General features: G+C 38.1%; 1 protein-coding gene and 1 long non-coding RNA gene across 3 annotated transcripts in view; both read left to right on the top strand.

The window, feature by feature from the left end:
- TMEM135 (transmembrane protein 135) overlaps positions 1-20195 on the top strand; it is a 158244-nt gene that overhangs the window by 41846 nt on the left and 96203 nt on the right. The gene's annotated exons all lie outside the window — the stretch shown is intronic.
- Positions 12143-18683, top strand: LOC135294405 (uncharacterized). Its single transcript, XR_010356506.1, has 3 exons — positions 12143-12206; positions 15742-15923; positions 18468-18683. It is a non-coding gene; the product is annotated as an uncharacterized LOC135294405 (long non-coding RNA).

The following is a 20195-nucleotide window of genomic DNA, read 5'->3' as shown; positions in this document are numbered from 1 at the left end:
CCTGCTTCTAATAGCGGCATTTTTACAACTGTTTTGGCCCACATTGTAGCATGGGATTTTGTCAAGACCTGGTTGCTTCTTCTTCTGTCAGGTCATGTGATGTTCCTTGGGAAGTTCTGCCTCCTGTTGTGGGATGGCTTTTTTCTCCTAGCTCATCATCTGGGCTTGAGAGGAAAGAATCTTCCATGGCTTCTGCTTCATTACTGCCTGGATCTTAGTGGAAAAATAAGGTAGAAAAAGAGCTTGCATCTTTCCCATTTCATGGAAGGCATACTCAGATGGAGCTTATTGTTTATTCTTTAGACATGGCCCTCATCTTTGTGCTGCCTCATGGTTTAAAGCCAGAGGGAGTCAGCCCCTTGTTCTCAGAGTGACACTTGCAATATGGCTGGTGTCACAGCATGGGCAGTCAGGCATCACAGATGCACTTGGTGACAGTGACAGTAATCTGGCTTATGAAACTCAGGAACAAGAACCAAGATCAATGGATTTTTATCCTTTAGATTTTAAAGGGCAAATCTCAACAAAGAAAGCTAATCATGTTAGTTTACACTTGAAGACAGTTTTCTGGAATGAGAAATAGGATTTGTTTTTTTCATGTCATTTCAGTAGGCAGACTGTAATGCTCAATAAATGGTAACAAAATATAGCCTTCTTGGACACTTGATGGCACTTACATTTCCAAGTTATCTTTCCGAAACATCTCAAAGGAAGGAAATAAATACTAATGAAATAGGCTTTACGTAGTGAAAGATCTGCATAACTGGAATAGGCTGGTCACTCATTCCAGTCTCTTTTTCCTTTGACAGGTTAAACTGAGAGTTGAGAACAAACTTTTATTGATTTAAAGCTCTTACTTATTTGGTAATGGCTCTTATTTGCTGTATATGTAGTTGTGTATAGGCATGTGTCTGCAGAAACAAAAACTATCCACCCAGGAAATGATTAAAACTAATCCCAGTTTTGGATAAGAATCTAGAAAAGAAAGCTTGATTTTTCTTCCAGAAGGCTTGCAACTGTTCCTTAACCTTGTTATACTTTTGCTTTTGTCTCATTCTCTCAGCATTCTTGAGGTACAGAATAATTCAAGAAGGACTGCCAGTTGTGTACTGGGGTGGTAAATAAAGGCAGTATAAATGTAGTAGTGGTAGCAAAAAGCCAAACTTTCAATTGAGATATCAATAAAGTTAATGTAATCTACTTGAAGTATACAGAGTTTTCTGAGAAGTTTGGAGGAATATGGATGCTATTCCAAAGAAATAGGTGCTTTTTGTTGCTTGACAGTAATGTTCAGATTTATTTCACAGGCACCTAAACAGAAGAAAAAATTTACCCTTTCATAGAATGATTGAGTTTATTGTGGTGAATGTGCAGGGAAGTATATTGTAAGATCAACATTTCCAAACTCCTTGCTTAGAAATTAAATGCAGATGTTTTCAAATAATCAAAGACTTGGACATGCTTTATTCTAGTCAACAAATACTCAAGACACTTTCCAAAAATTTTATTTTGGAATTCAAAATTAGATGCCATAAATGGGTAAGCTATATACTTTACACATATCATGTTCTGTGGGATATGCAGTTTGGCAACTGAAACAGGCACTATTGAAATAAATTGCTACTTTTAAATATAAACATTACATAGAATTCATATGAGGAGGGAAATAAGCTGAAGTCTTACTTTCTTTTGAATAGTGTATAATGTAGTCTAATTTGATTAACAGAATGCTTTACATAATTAAATTATGGATAATCATGGTACTCTGTGAGAATTTCAATAGGTTGAAACTTAAGGTCATTGTCACTGCCCCCACCCTAAATCTGAAAAAGGCAGGTTTTAAAATTAGGAGTCATGTGAACTTAAACATTGCTGATGTCTTCACTTTTAAGTAATACTGTAATAAAGTTAGATCCTGGCAGCTGGCATTCTTGTGGATTGACATGGCTAATTGGCTTTGGCATCTTAGCCTCAGGAAACCTCATCCATCAATTCAGAGCAGGACTTTTGGCAAGAGTCAGAGAAAACATTTAATTCTTTGTCTCTTGCTTTCTGTGCAAAGCTGCTTTGCATTTCGAGCTTTCCTGTGTGTCTCATTAGAAACTCAATGTTGTACTTATCATTATGCTTCTTTAACGTGATCTTCTATAACAAATATCTATCCATTTGACTTTCTAGAATTAGCAAAAGTGTCAATATTACAATTCAGTTTTGAGGCTAACCTCTCAGCCACAGCTGGTAGCTTATGCAGAATTTCCTGTAAGAAAATATACTAGCTAAAGAAAGGTAGTTGACTTTTATAGTTAACTCCCTGCTGGTCAGTAGTGAAGTTGAAAATAATGCATGGCTTCAGTTTCTGAAGAGCTCCAGACACCCCTCTCTAGTGCATGTAACATTTCTGATTATGAGAATTGCTGTGGGCAGTGATTTGATAGAGCAGAAAATGGGCCAAGAGAGAATTTAAGACTTCCCAGCAGCAGAACAAATCCAAGTAGTGTTTCAAGATGGTTGAGGATTTTCCTGGTGGGAGGAAAGAGTTTTCAGAAGTCTTCCGGTAAAAGCTTGTGGGAGCAAGAGTCTCCTGTTTTTTCAATTTCATGACCATCTTAGCAGTCTTCTTCCCTTCTCTCAGATTGTCAGGCAGTCCTCTTATGTTCTTCAAGCCTTTGAAAAACACAGGCATTATCCTCCTTTTTCCAGTTTCAGTCTCTGTTACCTGGCAGTTTCTGCTGCCCTCTCATGCTTCTAAGTTTGTGAGGTTTGGGAAGAAGGGCAGATGGCCGTGCTCTGGGGGAAATGAGGTGAAGATACAATCTGGGGACTGAAAAAGTTGGGACCTTAAGCAAAAGGAATGCTTATTCTGTATGTAGTGAGGTGTAGATACAGAAACTTCTTTGGAAGGGAGGGATTTTTTCAATTTCCAGCAGTATTTCCCATTTGCATCTCCATTTGCTTCAGAACAATGCTCAGGGTCCAGGTGCAGCTGCAGGAGGGCATGCTCTGAGTGTTCAGTGAAGCAGGTGAGATGCTGCTGCAGGCTTCTTACTCCTGCGCTACCCAAAACCCTGGAGTCCTCTGCTGAAGCTTGAAAATCAGAGGCATGGTAAGAGTGTGTTTGAGACAGAATGTTATTAATGTATCTGCTTTGTCCAGTGGTGAGCTCAGGCATGAAGAATAGAGGAAAAGTTCTTGAGCTGGGTTCTCTGCAAGCTGCTGATGTGGAAGAGTTCTGGGGAACAGTTGTAAGGACCTAGTGTCAGATAGCAGATTTACCAAGAACACACTAAACGTTGTTTGGCTCACTCTTGTTGGAGCACAAAGGAAATTGGGTAAAGGTGTTTTTACGTAGTCAAAGATAGAGAAGTTGGTGGATCAGAACTGCTAACTGAGTGCATTGGATGAATCTGTAAACATCCACTTTGTCTCGCTACTGCATTCTAACAAAATGTATATGTAATGTAATGTGTAGAATTGTGGAATCTTTATTTTTTGAGGTTTTGGCTGCCCTGCTCAAAATTGTTGCGTTATTGTGTTGATGGTAGTTTTTGACAAACTGTTTCTTTATGGCTTCTTGGATGGTTCAGGTATTATGAAAACTAGTCATGGAGTGCATATTTCATTTTGAAGAAGAGGAAATCTTCAATTCTCTTTTCAAAATATGCAGATTGAAGGTGTTTCTAAGAGGACAAAAGTTTGCAAAGTTTAAGTTTATTCTGCTGGTTTTTATTTTGATTTTTTTTCAACACAGTGTTAATCTTGCCATAGAGCTGGCCAGTGGAATGAGCAGGCATTCCTTCTGATTAATTGCATATTACATTTAATTATTATTTTCTGTGCTCCATGTTTCAGTTGAAACTAAATCCTTCATGTTTTAATTGCCTATATGCATTTATAGTATATTAGTGCCAGTTCTAGTCTGATACTGTTCCTGACATCATTTATAGGATGATAATTAAACAGAGCAGTACTTTGAGCCCAGAAATCATTCTGCTTCTTTTGAAACACTAAGCTGTCAAAATAAAAGTCAGTCGTGCATTTGCATTCCTTAAATAGACTTCCACAGAGAGTTTTGGAGGAAAACCAGTTTGGTCTAAAAATTATAATCATTACAACCAAAAATTATAACTTTTTTTTTTTCTTACAAAAATGAGTTGTTTTCAAAAATATTACAGTTAGTTTCTCCATTTTAATGGTTTCTGTGATGCAAAACAAAAACTGTGCCTTTGCACATACAAGTCAAAAAGAATGTTCTCTTTTTCACTTCTATATGTTGAAATATTTTCTGTGTTAAAAAATATTTCTCATGCTATGTATAAAATGTTTTTAAAAGTCTTTTTGTGAAAAAGTAAATGCTTTTGCTTATGTTTATAGTCAGATAGAATGGATGTGCTGGTGTATGGCAAATGTTAACACGTGGCTGCTGAAGTTCTTTACATGATGCTGTTACAGGATACTTAGATTTTTAAACAGTGCTGAGACTAAGTTTTTTAATTGTCTAAACAGTCAGTGGTTTGGCATTCAGGGGGAGGTGGTACATTTTAAATCTTGTCTCTGTGATATGCTCCTTATGCCTCTAATAAGGTTAGAAAAGCGGAGGAGGACAGTTTCTAGCACAGCTTGTAAATGTCAGTCTGGATGGAAGACAGGTCAGCTTGAAAACTGTATTGGTGTTGGAAAATGAAAGGAAAAAATCCTTCCTTGAAACTGAGTTCTAACAAGGAAACATTGGTAAAGAAAATGTAGAATTTCTTCATATAGCAGAAGGAAATAATTCTAAAATACCAGTCTACATCTGTTAAATGTGAAGAAAGAAAGAATAAGATTTATTTTATCTACATCTAAATCTGACTGGTTTTCCTAAGCCAGATTTTTTGTCTTGGTTTGAATCCTGTTCACGTGTGAAACTTGCCACTTAGTGTCCTGTCTTTAAGACTGTTCTGTCTTTGGAAGACAAACTGACTTTTGTAGTATTTTTAAAGGAAAATCCAGCAATGAGTGTGACATTAGAATATTTTCTGAATCTGGTCCTCTCTCTTTTCTACCCTTTCCACACAATGGATCAGTAAATCAGACCATTAGTGACTCTGGAAGTTTCAGTAGTGCATCAGTTACTGTATCTTACTACAGTAATCTGCTGAATGGGGTTATTTCTGAGGAATTGCATCGTTTGAGATTGATCTCGTGTGGTCACTTCCATGTGAACTATTAATGTTTTTGTAACATGAGCAGTGTGATTCTTTAAGGAGTTTCTTTCTGGTTCAGTAACTCTTCTCTCTCTGCAATGGGGTGCCTCAATAGCTGCTGCTCTCCTCAGATCTTGAGAACTGCAGGAGATTTTTGCAGACTCAATTGAAATAAGTCTGGAAATGGAAATTCCCTGTTCAGTATTTCTAGGGAGAAGAATGATCTGAAGTGGGAATCAGAAAGAGGGGCTGAACACCATATATTTAAGAACATAAGTTTCTCAACTTTTATACCTGGTTTATGTTGACAGAACATTCAATAAACTGACACATATGCCAGCGTTTTATGTGTTTCTGAATTTTGTAAAGTATACCTACCATAGTTTGGGTTAAAAAAAATATAGACATAGTTTTCAGTAAGATGTGTTAGATGTAAAGTTCATAGAAAGTAAATAACTTCATTAAAAGTGTCCTGAATTTGCTTAACACTCCTCCAAAATCAAACTTAATAATTGTCACATTTGAATATTTTAAAGTGTTAATGATTATACTATTTTTCAATTGCAAATTTCTTAATCTTGAAAAGTTGTTTTAGTTTATATAAAATCATCTGTGTCAGCAGCCTTGAATAAAGTAACTGTTGGCTTCACTCTCACACAAATGTGCTGGTAGAGTTTCTGAGACAAAATTCTATTTGGAACATTTAACTTAAAGAATTTGATGTGTTTTGCAGATCACGATGTTGAATTAAATATCAGTCATTACAAAAATTTTCAAAGAGTGGATTGGAAATACACGCTTTTTATATGTGTAAGCTCATGCCCCACTAGCTGCTTATAAATACTTCATAAACAATTGTATTTGTTTTGAATATTTGAAATTTTTAAACTCTTCAGATGCTTGTGTAGGAATTTTTTTGTTTAAGGAGTATAAAAACCTTATCTGCTTCCTGACACATGCACATGGATTCGTGCATCCAGGCATGTACTGCCTTTGTCTCTATTTTTCTCTTTCTGTTTCTATTAACCAGGAGAAATTTACAAATTATGGTCATTGTCCTATGTAAAAATATAAAGTTGGTTTTGGTCACAACAGTTCTTTTAACATGCTGCAATTCTCTATTGTGCAAGAAATGATTTTTTTTAATAACCCTTTTACTTTGCATTTAAACCCTGATTTTCATCATGTCTCTTACTTATTCCTGGCCTAATTAAGACTGCTGGGAGCTGATCCATGTTCCTGAGCACATTAAGGTGTTCAAACCGGCCCTTTGAGTCCTGAGGCAGGACTCTAGTGCACAATATCAACCATTTTGTGTCAAAATGGATACACTGAACTTGAATATGGGTGTTGTTTGATAATGCTTGCAAATCACAGTAAGTCACTAGCCTTAGGCAAAGCAAGATGTAAGGGGAATTCACTGATATAAATGACCTTGCTGGAGCTTTGCATGGTCATAACTAATGAAACTCTTGGATATCTCCCCCTTTCCCCAAAAGAAAATCTGTATAGGTTTTCTACTAGATTTCCTGATTCGTTGCTTGTATGGCATTTATGAATCTGAATGAACCAGAAGTTGAAGACATTTCTGCTTTGACAAATTTTAGAGTAAGGCCTCTCACTGATTTGTTAGGAAAGCTTTACTAATGGACACAAATATGTAATTTTTCTCTCAGAATTCTGGCTTCTCTGCAAAGTAGCCTGTGTATTGTGCATGTAGAAACTCAAAGAATGTGTGTCAAGCTGGAAGGATTATATTTGGAACTTTACTGAATAGAGTTACTGCAATCTATACTTTGAGCAGTAGTTCAAACCAAAGTCAAATTGATTTGGGTTAAACAGTATTCACTCATGTGAGGAGGGAGTGGAAGGAAGCTGCAGTCACAGGTCAGGGATATGGAAAACCTCAAACCTGTGCAGTGAATTGAAAATAAAAAGCTGGTGTGGGCCGTAGTAGAGGACTCAGCTACAGGAATTTTACCACTGGGTTAAGAGGAAGGGCTAGCATAAAGGTCTGTCAATGAGCATCATGACCTTCAGCAAAAGTAGGTGATTAATTATTTGAGACTTACTGAAACATAAGATCAAACAAACTGTTAGGTGCTAAAATGAAGAAAATAAGTTGGTGTTTTGCAATAACCTAAGAAACAAAACCTATAGTTGATGTTCATGTTTGTATTTTTAACCTATCTTTCAGTTCTTGGGTCATCTTGTGTGCAAAATCAACAGATTCATCAACAGAATACTCTCAGTTGGAGGGGACCCACAAGGATCAGGGAGTCCAACCCTTCAGTGGATGACCCATACAGGGATGAACCCACAGCCTTGATGTTACTAAATTAGGACTGTGTTCTGACCAGCTGAGCTCATTGTACATCTGGGTCTCACACTATGGGCATTTCCAAATTAAGTCATAAGACCAAGTATATTTTTTTTTGGCTGTAGTACAGATGTGATTCTTTTCACTTTTTCAACCTGCCAAGTCTTCTGCACAGACTTTAATTCAATGTACTGAAGTATTTGCAAATATTTGCAAATGTAATAATTCTCCACTGGTCTATGGTCACTTTTGTCTTGTACTCAGTTGCTCACTATTTCTATTATAGCAGTGTTCAAATAATTGCTTTTAATTTGGACTTGTGATTTCAAATGCAGAGAATTAATTAATTAATCTGTTACTTCACTGATTGCTTACATGTTGCTCAAATAAGAAAAGTCAGATAAAACATGACGTCTCCCTGATTAGAGGTCTTTTTTTGTTATTGAAAGCAAGTTTGCAGAGTGTATTTGTATTACCTATAAAAGTCATTAAACTTTTATGGGTTAACCAGGAGTTTACAGGTCATTTGAGCAGGTGATTTGGAGAAAAAATACTTGGCAGCCTTACTAATAGTGTTAATACTGAATTTTGAGGGCACAAAAACATGTCATCAGGAGCTCCTGGAATATTTTTAAATAATCACCCAATATGTATTAGATTAATAAAATAATGAGAGGAAGTTCATCTCACTAAAGCACATTAACTCTGACCGTTTCTGTGCCATTTTCTTTTCTCATGAAGCATTTTTAGCCTGGCTATTGAAATTAGATTGATGAATATTTAGGTCATGATACATGATGATCCTTGAGATCAATGTTCAGGTCTTAAATAGCAACTTAATGCTTACAACCAGATGCAACCTGGTGTAAATATATTCTGAGATTACAGACAATGCTGTAAGTGGGGAGGCTACAAGGAGTGAAGATGAGCTGTTGTCCTGTGCAAGTTGTCATTGAGCAAAGTTGGTAGTTGACTCCTTTTGGTGCTGGACCGGCAAGCAGTGGCATAGGTGACAGAAAAACAAAAACAAGCAGAAGCAGATTCCTATGAACTTTCCAATAGATTATGTAATGGTTAAGGAAGAAAATGGAAGTTAAGACTAAAGGAAAGTACACTTTGTGTGCTTATCTCAAAAATGTGGGGCTTTTATTTAAAATAGCATTTAGGAATTTTTAGTATGGATAGATTTTCTTTTTATAAAGCAATATAGAAAGCTTAAAGATTCGTAAGATATGCCATCAGAAGATAACTGGAAAAAGAAATTGGTCAGAAAAAAGAGAGTAATTTAGCCCTTGGTAAGAGAATGCAAAGATTGCTTGTTTAAAGAATTGATAAAATATTCCTGTTGTGCAGGTAGAAAACAATACAGAGAAATTGTATATATCTTTAAGATGAACTTAAAAGCACAGAATTTTCTAATTTTTAAATATCTTCATATTGATAATTTTCAGGCATCCATGCTCACCAACTCAATTTTTAGTTCTTTAAATTTAGCCACAGAATTTCAGATTGGCATTGCAAAAATAAGGATCATGCAAATATGGCCAAGCACTAGGTAATGAGGAAGAGCACCTATTGGCATTGTCATAAGCACTCTGGGAAAGAAGAAACTGAGAAGATAAGTTTTTGCTATTTATAGTTTGTCCAAGATTGTAAAAATTAGAGCTGGTTCTAAAGCCTTGTAACACTGTTCCACTGATGAAGTGGCAGTAATGCAGTGCATGTGGGGAGAAAACTCCTCTTTTATATGTACAGTGTTGGAATATGATTCTTCACTCAGACAGGAAGTCAAAAATATGAGGAAAATGTCAGTTCCACATTTTGTAGCTATTAAACAACCCCCATTTTCCCTATTCCTTCAATTTAATATTTAGGATGATTGAGAAAGGAGTAGAGGATAAAACTGAAAAATCATTATCATGCCACTATGTAAATCATGGGTGTGCTGACAGGTTTACTGCTGTCTGCAGTTCTAGTCCTCTTTAAAGTGTAATAGAAGTAGAGAAAGTACCTCCTGGAAAAATAAAGATGCAAAAGTGTTGAAGAACATGTGTAAGTGGAGGAGCTAAGTTCAGTAAACTTAGCCTGGGGGAGAATGAGTAGGAGACAAGAAAAGTAAAATCATGTTTATGTGAAGAGGGGGAATGGTGATGAATTATTTACTTGTAATACAGGAATGAAGGGATGCCAAAGAAAACTGTTAGCAGTTCAAAACAAACTGATGCACACAGATGTGAAACTACACGGGACAATTAGGATGCCAAAAGCTTTCTTGTGGGCTGCAGGAGAAATTGTGGGAAAAATAATTCATTAGTGCAATCACAAGTTGCAATCCTATATGTTGTTTTGGCAGCTGTGCCCTGGAATTTCCTTCATTGTATGGCAGGGAAGGTATTTTTCAGGCACTTGTTGCTTTTTCAAAACCAGGAATTGTGTGTGTTGTGGAACTCTTCTTTGTGGACCTGTGCTCTGGGATCTAATGCAGATATTTCTCCTTTGGCCTGTGGACTGGGAATTCAAAGGCTTTGTACACCTACATCTGGCGAGGCAGGTCTTGCACCTCAGGCCACTTTGGTTCCAGCAGCAGGAAGGCGTTTAGCCATCTGTGTAAGCTGAGGAACGATTCCCACAGTTAGTGGGGTGACCTACTGGACTTCCAGGAGTCCTGTGCAGAGCTTGCTGAAGCACATCCCTCCCCTTCCCACTGCCTCTTGGTGTGTAGGTTCTTAACTGTATTTATTTTTCATTCTCCTTGCTGTCCATGGAATAAGTAATTGAGCATACACGAGCAGGATTTTCTATCTAGGCTTAATCCTCAATTCTTCTTACCATATGTAAAAAAAGCCAGGCGAAACAGGCGCTAAAGAAGATGCAGGGAAGCCCCATGGCATTTGGTACTTCAGAGTGTATGTGGTTGAATCCCTGGACAGACAGTGTGTGTTGTTAGCACCTGGTTACTCGGAGATGATGTGTGCTTGGGTCCATGTAACTTACCTCACCAAATCCTCTGTTAGTCTATGCAGATGGGGAGAGTGCTCTTTTCAGCTGAGCTTGTGTCCCTGACAAATGTGGGAGTCTCTGTTCCAGTGGATGGACAGTGGGGAGCTTTTAGCTGTGTGATTAGGAAGGCTTCTGTAACACTGATTCCATAGTTTTGCCTGACCTTGTCAGATAAAGCAGATCTCTTCCCCTTCCCTCCTTGTTACTTTTGAAGCACTCGTACTCTTTAATTGTCATAGAAAATATAGGCAGAAGTGATATTTTTCAAAAAGAAATATAAAGAAATACTGTATGGTTTTAGAGAATTGTGTATACAAGTTCTGCCTGTAGCTCTGTTTATTCTCTGTTATCTAGGAGAAACAAACTCCTAGAAGAGTGGTGAGGTATTTTTTTTTCAGGCTGGAAGGATGGTAAGGAAGGACATTGACTTTGTGACTGAAGAAGGAGGAGATAGCTTCTTTTACAGTCTTTTGAGTCTTGGCAATTGCCTTAGGTTATTTTTCAGTGGGAAGATAAATATGCTGTATATGGAATATTTGATCTAAATATCTGAAAGTGTGGAACATTAAATAATCGTAATGTGTATTTCCTAAATAATTTTAACAGGAAGTGAAATCATTTGGCAATTAGGGCTGCTACATCTTGCAAAGGGTTACCTGCTAATTTTAACTGGCGACTTTTAAGTAAAATGGATTACATTAATGTTTCTCTTAAGTAATAGATATGTCACAGAAAGATGTATCTGAGTCTTTGAGAATATTAAAAATTTCCTGGTTTTGATTGAGAATAGTCAAAATGTTAGCCTTCATAAAATTCTTTGTATAAGAACTTAGGAATAGGGGAGCTCTTTTGATTTTGATGGGCTTGAGCATCTTTTCCATATGGATTCAATTCACATTTTTATCGGAATGTGGAAGTCATTACTCTGACATCTGAAACTGAGGTAGCAATAAAAAAAATTATCACAAACAAGACAGCAGACACAAATGATTTTGTGTGTATCACTGGGTGGCCCTTTTGAAACTTTCCCAAAGTTAATTGGTTCCAGATATTTGAGAATTAAAATTGTATTGTGACAAATTTATTTCTGGTCATATTTAATTCGAGTCTTCTCAGTAAGGAGGCTTGAACAAACAGAAGAGTTGTCAACCCACTCATGTCTGTCTCCAGTTTTTGTTGTAGTAGCTTTAATCCCAGTGATTTGGTTTAATAAAGACCACTGAGAAAACAAACACTGCTGGTGACTGCATTGCTCTTGTAAATTATTTATCATATCTCTAAGGTTTTACTGTGGTGTAAGTGCTGCTGTGTTAGCTTAAATTGTTCACAAATATGTCATGTTGGATTAAATGCCTGTGTAGAGTTTATGTGTGCCTGGGAGCAATGCTTCCTGCTGTCGGGGGTGGGATTGGTGTGTGTGTGCAGCTGGGGGCACACAGACCTGCCCTTTCTCTTGTAGTGAGTGAGTGACCAGAGCAGGCTAAACACAGAACCTGGGGCTTCATGCTCTGCTTCCAGCAGCGCAGATGCTGCCTTACACAGGGCAGTCTGTCTGAGTGCTTTGTGGTTGTAGGCATTCTGTGAGGTCTTGGGTATGTCAGTGGTGGGATTGTTTTGCTGCTCATCTCAAGTTCCATGTGTCAGAACCCAGGGGCTTTGCCTGAGGGAGGCAGGAGCCCAGGACAGGGTGTGCAGCACCTCAGGTTGTTCTGCTTTTGATTTGGTGCAATGTATTTTCTGTACAAAATACAACATATTTTCAAATGTTGGCAAATAGGAGACAAGTGTGGCTAAGTAGCACCTTAAGTGCATATTACACACGTTGTCATATATATGTCATGTGTCTTCCTGTACTGTAGTGTGCTCTACTGCTGTAGTTATTCAGAATATTTATTGAATATTCATATACAGATATTGCATAACGGTAGCTTTATTTTTTCCATTTTAAAACTAAACTTGGGCATGAAAAGCATTGAAAAACCAAAAATACCTTAGTATTTAGTTTTCCTATCTTGTAAATATGTTCCTCAAACCTTTTTTTGTTCCTATGGGAAACAAGCCTTTTTTCAAATTTCTTAAACTTCTGTTACAGGACTCAAGTGTTAATCTTGAAAGACTCTTAACATTTAGGGTTTGAAATTGCTAAAACTGTTTCTGACAAGTAATGGAAGTCTTGCAGTACTGCAGTCAAAAGTGGAAATTGCTAAGAGTTAATTAAGTTTCTCTTAATGAAGGCATCTAATTTGTAGCTCAGTATGCCAAGTTCTTGGAAGACAATATTTTTCTTCTCAGAGATTGTCAGTTATCAGCTGTGACACACTGGTAATAAGATACACATTCAAACCCCCACATTTTCTGTGTATATTTATGTATATGTATATTCACACCTGGTGAAAGAGAAGAGAAAGCCTTTGTCCCTTTGTATGTTTTCCAGAATTAGCAGTAAGTAAAAACGTTAAAAGGAAATGTTTGATTTGTGTAGGCATGGGTTTAATTAATACAAGTCTATGTTCTGTAAGTGTTGTGTTAGTAAAATTTATGAAAGAGCACTAAACTGCATTAGGGTAATTTATGGCCCAAATAAATGTCAGTTGCTAAGGTACACTAGTATAGAAACAGTGTAACTAGGATTAAAAAAGTGAAGAACTAGAGTAAATTGCAAACATTGTAAGAACAGTGATACAATTCTTTCTTTATGTTCACCCAAGCAAGTATAAGTTCATTTACAATATATTTATTAACAGTCTTAGGCTAATAAAACAACACTTACAGAGCAATTTTGGGAACTTTCCAGCTCTCTGTATTGTGCAGTGACAAGTTAGGCCAGTGCTTTTTTTTTTTTTTTTCATTAAGGAAAAAAAAAGAAGGAATCTGTACTCCTGGCTCCTTTATAAGGTTGTTAAATGTGCCATTTGGCATTTCAGAGCACTGCTTTGCATTGTGCTCAATTAGTGCAGACGAAGCAATCACAGCGCCAGTTTCAGAAATGTGCCTAATTACTGTAAACCACTGAGGGATCCATTCATTCTGCCTTTCTGGCTCTGTGGGTGCCAGCCACAGAGACTCCAGCAATTCCTGAAGCCTAATCCCGAGTCACTTCTCCATGTTTCTGTGGCACTTGCATTTTGGAACCTGTAATGGGGTCTGGCTGTTTATGACCATGTGTTGCTCTGCAACTGTATCTGTAGTACATGCTGGAAATGAGACCTTGGTGTATAGGAAAGGATTGAGAATGGCCCTTTAGCCCTTTCTACACACACATGCACACATATTTCCCTCCCAAAAAAGGATGTGCTTTTTTATATTTTATTTTAAATTATTCTGTCCCCTGCCACAGAGAGTCTTTACCAGTTATGAAGGCTGGAATAGTTGGAATAGGATTTATTTGTAGCCTCTGCTAGTAATTATGGTTTACTGGCTAGTTTGATGACAGCCCTCTTCCAGCTTGATGACAAACCTTTCACATTAGCCTTTTTTGGACACTTCTATTTGGTAACTTATTTTTGAACAGCTACTGGGCATTTAAATCCAGACTTAAGAAAGATGAGTGTTGGCTAATTGCTTTGGTAAGACATGTATTTAAAACAACAAATCCACATCTCACTGCTTTAGTTGAAGCTATTTTATTTGTAGGCTTTTGTAAAGTGGTAATTCATCCTTCTCTCTTTACTGAGTGAAGGAGTTGGCTGCTATCAGAAAGTGTTTCTGTACAGATACTTGTGTGAGCATAAAGCATGGAACAGAGCTGTCTTGGAGGAGCATCTTACTGTTGACAGTTCACGCTGACAGTTTTTCTGGTGTTTTGATTATGCAAGTTCTTTAAGGGTCAATGAAACCCATCCATTTTAGCACCAGTTTGGTTTTTTTTTTTTCCTGTATATTCTGTCAGTGAAGAGGTGAGACCTTAAACATGTGATAGATGAGAGGGACAAACTTGTAGTGAAGACCTGACCTGACATATGGTCCTTAACCCTGTAATGGTGCTAGCTACTCTTAAATGTTTGCAAAACAGAGGCGTCCTTTTTTCAGCCATATTTTGAAAGCTTTCTGAAGAGTGAGTCCAACTGAAAGCTTCTGACTTATGTTCTTAATTGACATTTTATTATCAGGAATTATCAGGATTAATTTCCAGATTTGGTGGGGAGCACTGTGTGTTTTAGGCTCACTTGATTGTCTGCTGTGGTTTCTAAATTGTTTTCAGTGTTGCTATATTCCTTAGACAATTCCTTGTTCTGTAATGGTCTACTTGTTTTAATTTATGTACTTTTCCTTTAAGAAGTATGAGCTATTATTTGGCTGTGCTAATGTACAGCGTGGTTAAATAAACCTGTCTGTGCAATCCTGTGCAGCTTGTGGAACAGACCCACTATATATATTCAGTACCATTAAACCTTGCCAGGAATAACTGTACATTTTGTTCCCTGATCTTCTTTCTTGTTAGTTTGAACTTGATTAAAGTGTTTGCTGTAAATCTTAAACTCTCTGTAGTTTTGTTAATTACATATTTTAAATAAAGAGAACAGGTAGATGTAGTGTAATAAACTAGTCTGGTGAAGAGATTCTCTTTGTCTGTCCCTGAGGCTGGAAGCAAGCAAGACTTTGAGCTATATTTGAACTGAACTTTAGGCCATCTCCTCATTACCTTCCCAACACTGTGATACAGCTCTACATCACTTGGACTAACTTAGGGCTCTGCTGCAGTTTCTGATTTGGTAAATCTAGCAGTAGATATACTGATAGTGCCTCCTGTGACCTGAATCAGTGGCCTTTAACTGTGCAGTCACTGTCTTTTCCTTGGGAACATTGCTCATTCCCAATAAAAGATTGTAGATGTCTTGCAGATTAGCAGCTGCTCAGTTTCATAACTGTAACTATTGGTGTGTTCAAAACTTCCATAAAATACAGGTTATCAGTTCCTCCAGTGGCTTTTCTCTTACACTCCTCACCTGCAGTCTGTAAATACTTCACAGTCTCTTAAAATTTGTTCTCATCAGTGGGCTCTGAGTGGTAAATATAGTAACTATTTTTTGCATGAGAAGTAGAATCATAGAATTATTTATTTGGATTGTGTTCAAAAAATATTCAATAACTTGGCGTGATTCAGTGTTAGAAAGCTGAGGCAGTTGCCCTTGACTACTGCCAAATTTATTTGGTTACATTTTTTACTACACTGGAATTGTAATTGTTCTGTATGTTCTCAAGGCAGTGTATGGAAATAACTAAGTCAATGTTCTTTAGGACTTTTGGGAGGTAAATGAAAAGTATTACTTCTCTTTTGGATGAGGAATTGCCATGGTAGTACCATCAGGAGCAGATTTTTAGGATCTCTTGATTGAGGGTCTCCCACCCTTGGGAAAGAAGACTACACTACCTGTTTACAGAAGAATCCTCTGTGTTTCAATTGTCCTGCCTGATGTCAGGTAAGAAAAACAAAAGCTACAATCTGGCCCTTCTTTCTGCACTCTGCTTGTTTTACTAGTAATCTCATTGTGTTTCCTTGTGATTTGCCTCACAAGTTTTAGAGAAAGAGGAGTTTTACAGACCTGGCACTGATTGCTATGTAGCTTCATTTTCTTCTTTTACCACTGTCTGTAGCAACCATCTGAATTTTGATGAAAGTCCTATATCCCCTGAGACAACCCACACATGAAAGTAGAAATCAAGTCCCATATTTCTTGAGTTAAAGTAGGCTACAGTTTTTTCGTATACAAAACCATTATTGTTAGGTTGACAAAGTTAGTTGGCAGCAATTACCAAGTCATTATACACCAGGCAGGAATATTCCATAGTATTGAAGTCAATTCACTACAGTAATTTTGGTGTCTGCAGTGTTCTCGAGCAGTTCTGACTGAAAACCTCTCTGGATTTAATGTGTTTCAGGATATGGAGGCCGTAGCCAACTTCTTTTCAGGTGGCTTGAGTCTGAGTCTGGCTCATGCCTTGATTTTTAAGGGCATTTTACTAGTTCAGCTTGCTAGAGTTGCTTTCTTCTGCTTTGACATTTGCTGTTTGTCCTCTGGTCATGCGGCTGGGCTGGATGCAGTAATTCATCCATTGCAGGATCAGGCCAGCTACCTTCCCTTCATGGAAAACACTCAAGAGCAAGAAGGAGTAGTATTCATCTGGCATACAGAGAAACAGAAGGGAAACGTTTTAGACTAATGCTATAAATGGGTAAATCCTCCAGATTTGTACATTTAGAATTCTTTAGCTACAAAATTAGAGGTGGTGAATTCTCATGCCTTTTGTTTGAGCAGATTTGACAGATTTTACTACTTTTCGCTGTTATACATGTGCGTAATGCAGCAGGGCTTGTGGAGTACAGCTGCACCATGGCTTCTGTCAACAGCCTTAAAAAGTTGAAAGTAGACATGGCTCTTCTGATGGCGTGTGTGAAGGAGAAGTGTGGCTTCCTCCTGAGATTAGTCTTGTGATAAAAATTTTCTGCTTTTCTTGAAAAGAGAAAACAGCGTGCATGCATGCTTTGCTATGGGCTTTGCACTGCTTGGCAGAAAGGGGTGATTCTAGATGCTGGAGAGACTGTTGTCCTGTCAATTTTGAGGAAAAATACTTGGGAATAAGAATTCTTGCTCATTTAGTTTGTCTCAAATGGCTTCACTTGCAAACTCTTGAGTGTTGTGCAGCCCATAAGTGAGAGTTTCTATTAGTTATTCATGGCCAAAGTAAGAACAGCTTTCTTGAGAATAGGAAGAATTTGACCAGTGTTTCCACCAGTTCTCAAAATACTGTTCTAAGCAATGACATTTTCACTTCTCCTAAAAGGAAAAAAAGTTGATTAAAAAATGATTCAGAGTACTACATTACATTGGTAGTTAATTACCATTTCCTATGGAGTATATGGCTTTCTGCATTTTCTTGCTGATTGTTTTGTATTAAGTGGTTTCAATCACAATCAGCATCTGAATTAGTTAAGTGTTTTATAGAGAAGACCATGTGATAAATCACAGTGTTTTATTTTAGGTCATCACCAAAACAGACATATTCTTCCTCAAAAGCAATTTAGCTGTTGTCTACCATCAGTAAAACTTTTTATAAGCTCCCCCAAAAATGAAGTAGTGTTAACTTGTGTGCTCTGTTTCTAGTTAGTTCTGAAAGATTGTGTGACATATACGTGTTTAAACAACAAGTTTGGGAAGTGAGTTAAGTGTCTCATGCAAAGTCAGTGTAATCTATTGTACTGTTTCCACCATGGTCATGATAAATCACTAATTTAAAATTGTTTTTTGGATTGGATTCATATTAGTTTAGCACATAACACTGTGAGTAAATCACAATACATGGAAACAAACCAATTGAGACAAAGAAATTTTTGTTCCATTTGCAAATACAGAGAGCTACTACTTAAAATTGCTACCAGTGGGAAATGTAAAAGGTGAGGTAATCCCCTGAAGAAAAAGGGCCCTGGTTGTGAAACACATTAAATGTAAATCTTGTAAAACTTGTAGGGAATGTACTGAAGTACTGAATTGAACCCGCTCAGAGTTCACGCTAACAAGAAATTCTGGTCAATGAAGGCAGATAAAGGAATTGTAAATGACTGTTTAAATTAGTCTGGAATTTCAGAACATGTGCTTGGATAATATGAAATAAAGCTGTCTAAATATGCAGCTCTCATTAATTTACTGGTCATAGTGAATGTCTGTTACAAGATCCAAGGCTGCTAGAATAGCTTGCTGGTGTTTAAATATTTGCCATTTTTCAGGGGTTAGAGTGAAGAAGAGAGATCAAGAATCTTTTGATTTTACTCTCTGTTGTCCCAGTAACTCACCAAGGAACTACAGGTGGACCATGAAAACTCACTTCAGTCTTCTTTAACTTGTGTGGCAGAAGAGTTTGGCTTCACTTACTTATAATAGCTTGGGAATGAATTCTACAGGAACTTCCTGGTGCCTGTTGCGATGTCACACACCCTGTCTTCTCTTCTGCTGTGTTTCTTTCACCAGTGCTCTTAAGGTGAGGAGGGTGTGGTGCTACAAACTCACAGCCAAGAATCAAAATGGATGGATGGACAGGCAAAGATGTAGTAATAAGTGTAGGATGATCAACAAGGCCAAGGGTAAGAAGCTGTACTTGGGCTGGGGCAAGCCCAAACACAAAAACAGATTGAGCATACAGAATGGATTGAAAGCAGCCCTGGAGAGAAGAACCCCCAAGGCCTATTGGTGGATGACAAGCTCAACATGACTTGGGAATGTGAACTTACAGCCCAGACAGCTGGCCTCATCCTGGGCTACATCCAAAGCAGCATGAGCAGCAGGGTGAGGGAAGGGATTCTGTCCCTCTGCTCAGCTCTCATCAGATCCTACCTGGAGTGCTGTGTTCAGCTGCGGGGTCTCCAACATAAAAAGGACATGGACCTGTTGGAACATGTCCACAAAGATGATGAGAGGGCTGGAGCACCTCTCTTACAAAGATGGGCTGGGAGAGTTGTGGTTGTTCAGCTTGGAGAAGATTCCAGGGAGACCTCACTGTAGCCTTTCAGTACTTGAAGTGGACTTAAGAGAAAGATGGGGACAAACATTTCAGAAGTGTCTGTGGTGACAGGACTAGGGTCCATGGTTTTAAACTGAAAGAGAGCAGGTTTAGATTATAAAGAAAGAAAGAAATTCTTTGCTGTGAGGGTGGTGAGGCACTGGAACAGTTTGTCCTGAGATGTGGCTGACACATTCCATGGAAGTGATAAGACCAGATTGAATGGGGTTTTGAGCAACCTGGTCCAGTGGAGGGGGTCCCTGCCCATGGCAGGGGAGTTGGACTAGATGGTCTGTAGAGGTCCTGTCCAACCCAACCCTATCAATAATTCTGTATAGTGTTGGAGTTCATTACAGCTCTGGACTCAGGGCAGTGTTGGCGTTTTATCCTGAGAACTTGGTGACTACATCAAGCCTTGTTAGACCTGTTATTTCTTCAGACCTATTGTTTCTTCAGTAGCCTTTGGCCAGGCAGCAGCAAAGTTCTCCATGGATCAGTTTCAAATGGGATAAAGGGATATGAAGCATGATGAGTGCTCCTTCTCACCATTTTAGAGCTGAAAATCTGAAGATTGTGCTGCCCCTAAATCCTGGGAGGGTCACTGACTGTACAAGCAAATGTGCTTGTATATTCCTGGTCTGGCCAGACTGGTCTTTTGGCCACTATCTTCTGCTCTGGCAGCATTACTAATCAAAACCAGGTTTGACAGTTGTCATGTGCTTTCTGCAGGCTGGCTTGCAGCTGTTTGCTGTCCTTCTGCTGTGTGATAGGAAAAAAGGAAGGTTTAAATTGGCTTCACTGGATCATTTCTCAGATGCAGAAACCTCTGTTCCATTATGATGATGGGGCAGGCTTGCTTGGATCTCCTTTTTCTGGCATTTCTGTCAAGGCAGGGGCGTTTAAATGGCCTATTTCTCCAGTTTCCCATGCTGGCTGCTGGCCTGGTTTGTGGGTAATTCAGTTCATGAGCATTGTACTGCTGGATTTATTTTTTTTTCTGGCTTCCTGATACTTAGTTAATTGCAATGTTGAGCCATTCAATCCTTCATGCCGAGAAAACTAGAAAAAGGTGAAAGTCAGTTACAGGCTGGGACCAGGAATCCCAATGTAAATACCAAGCATTTTTTGTGAGGGGGCTGGGAGGAAGGAAAGGGAGAGAAACAGGTAAAGGAGAAGTCAGGAGAAAAAAAGCAATTATC

The sequence above is a fragment of the Passer domesticus genome, chromosome 2, assembly GCF_036417665.1.
Source record: "Passer domesticus isolate bPasDom1 chromosome 2, bPasDom1.hap1, whole genome shotgun sequence".
NCBI classification, from domain to species: Eukaryota; Metazoa; Chordata; class Aves; order Passeriformes; family Passeridae; genus Passer; species Passer domesticus.
This window is presented reverse-complemented; position numbering and strand designations above follow the sequence as displayed.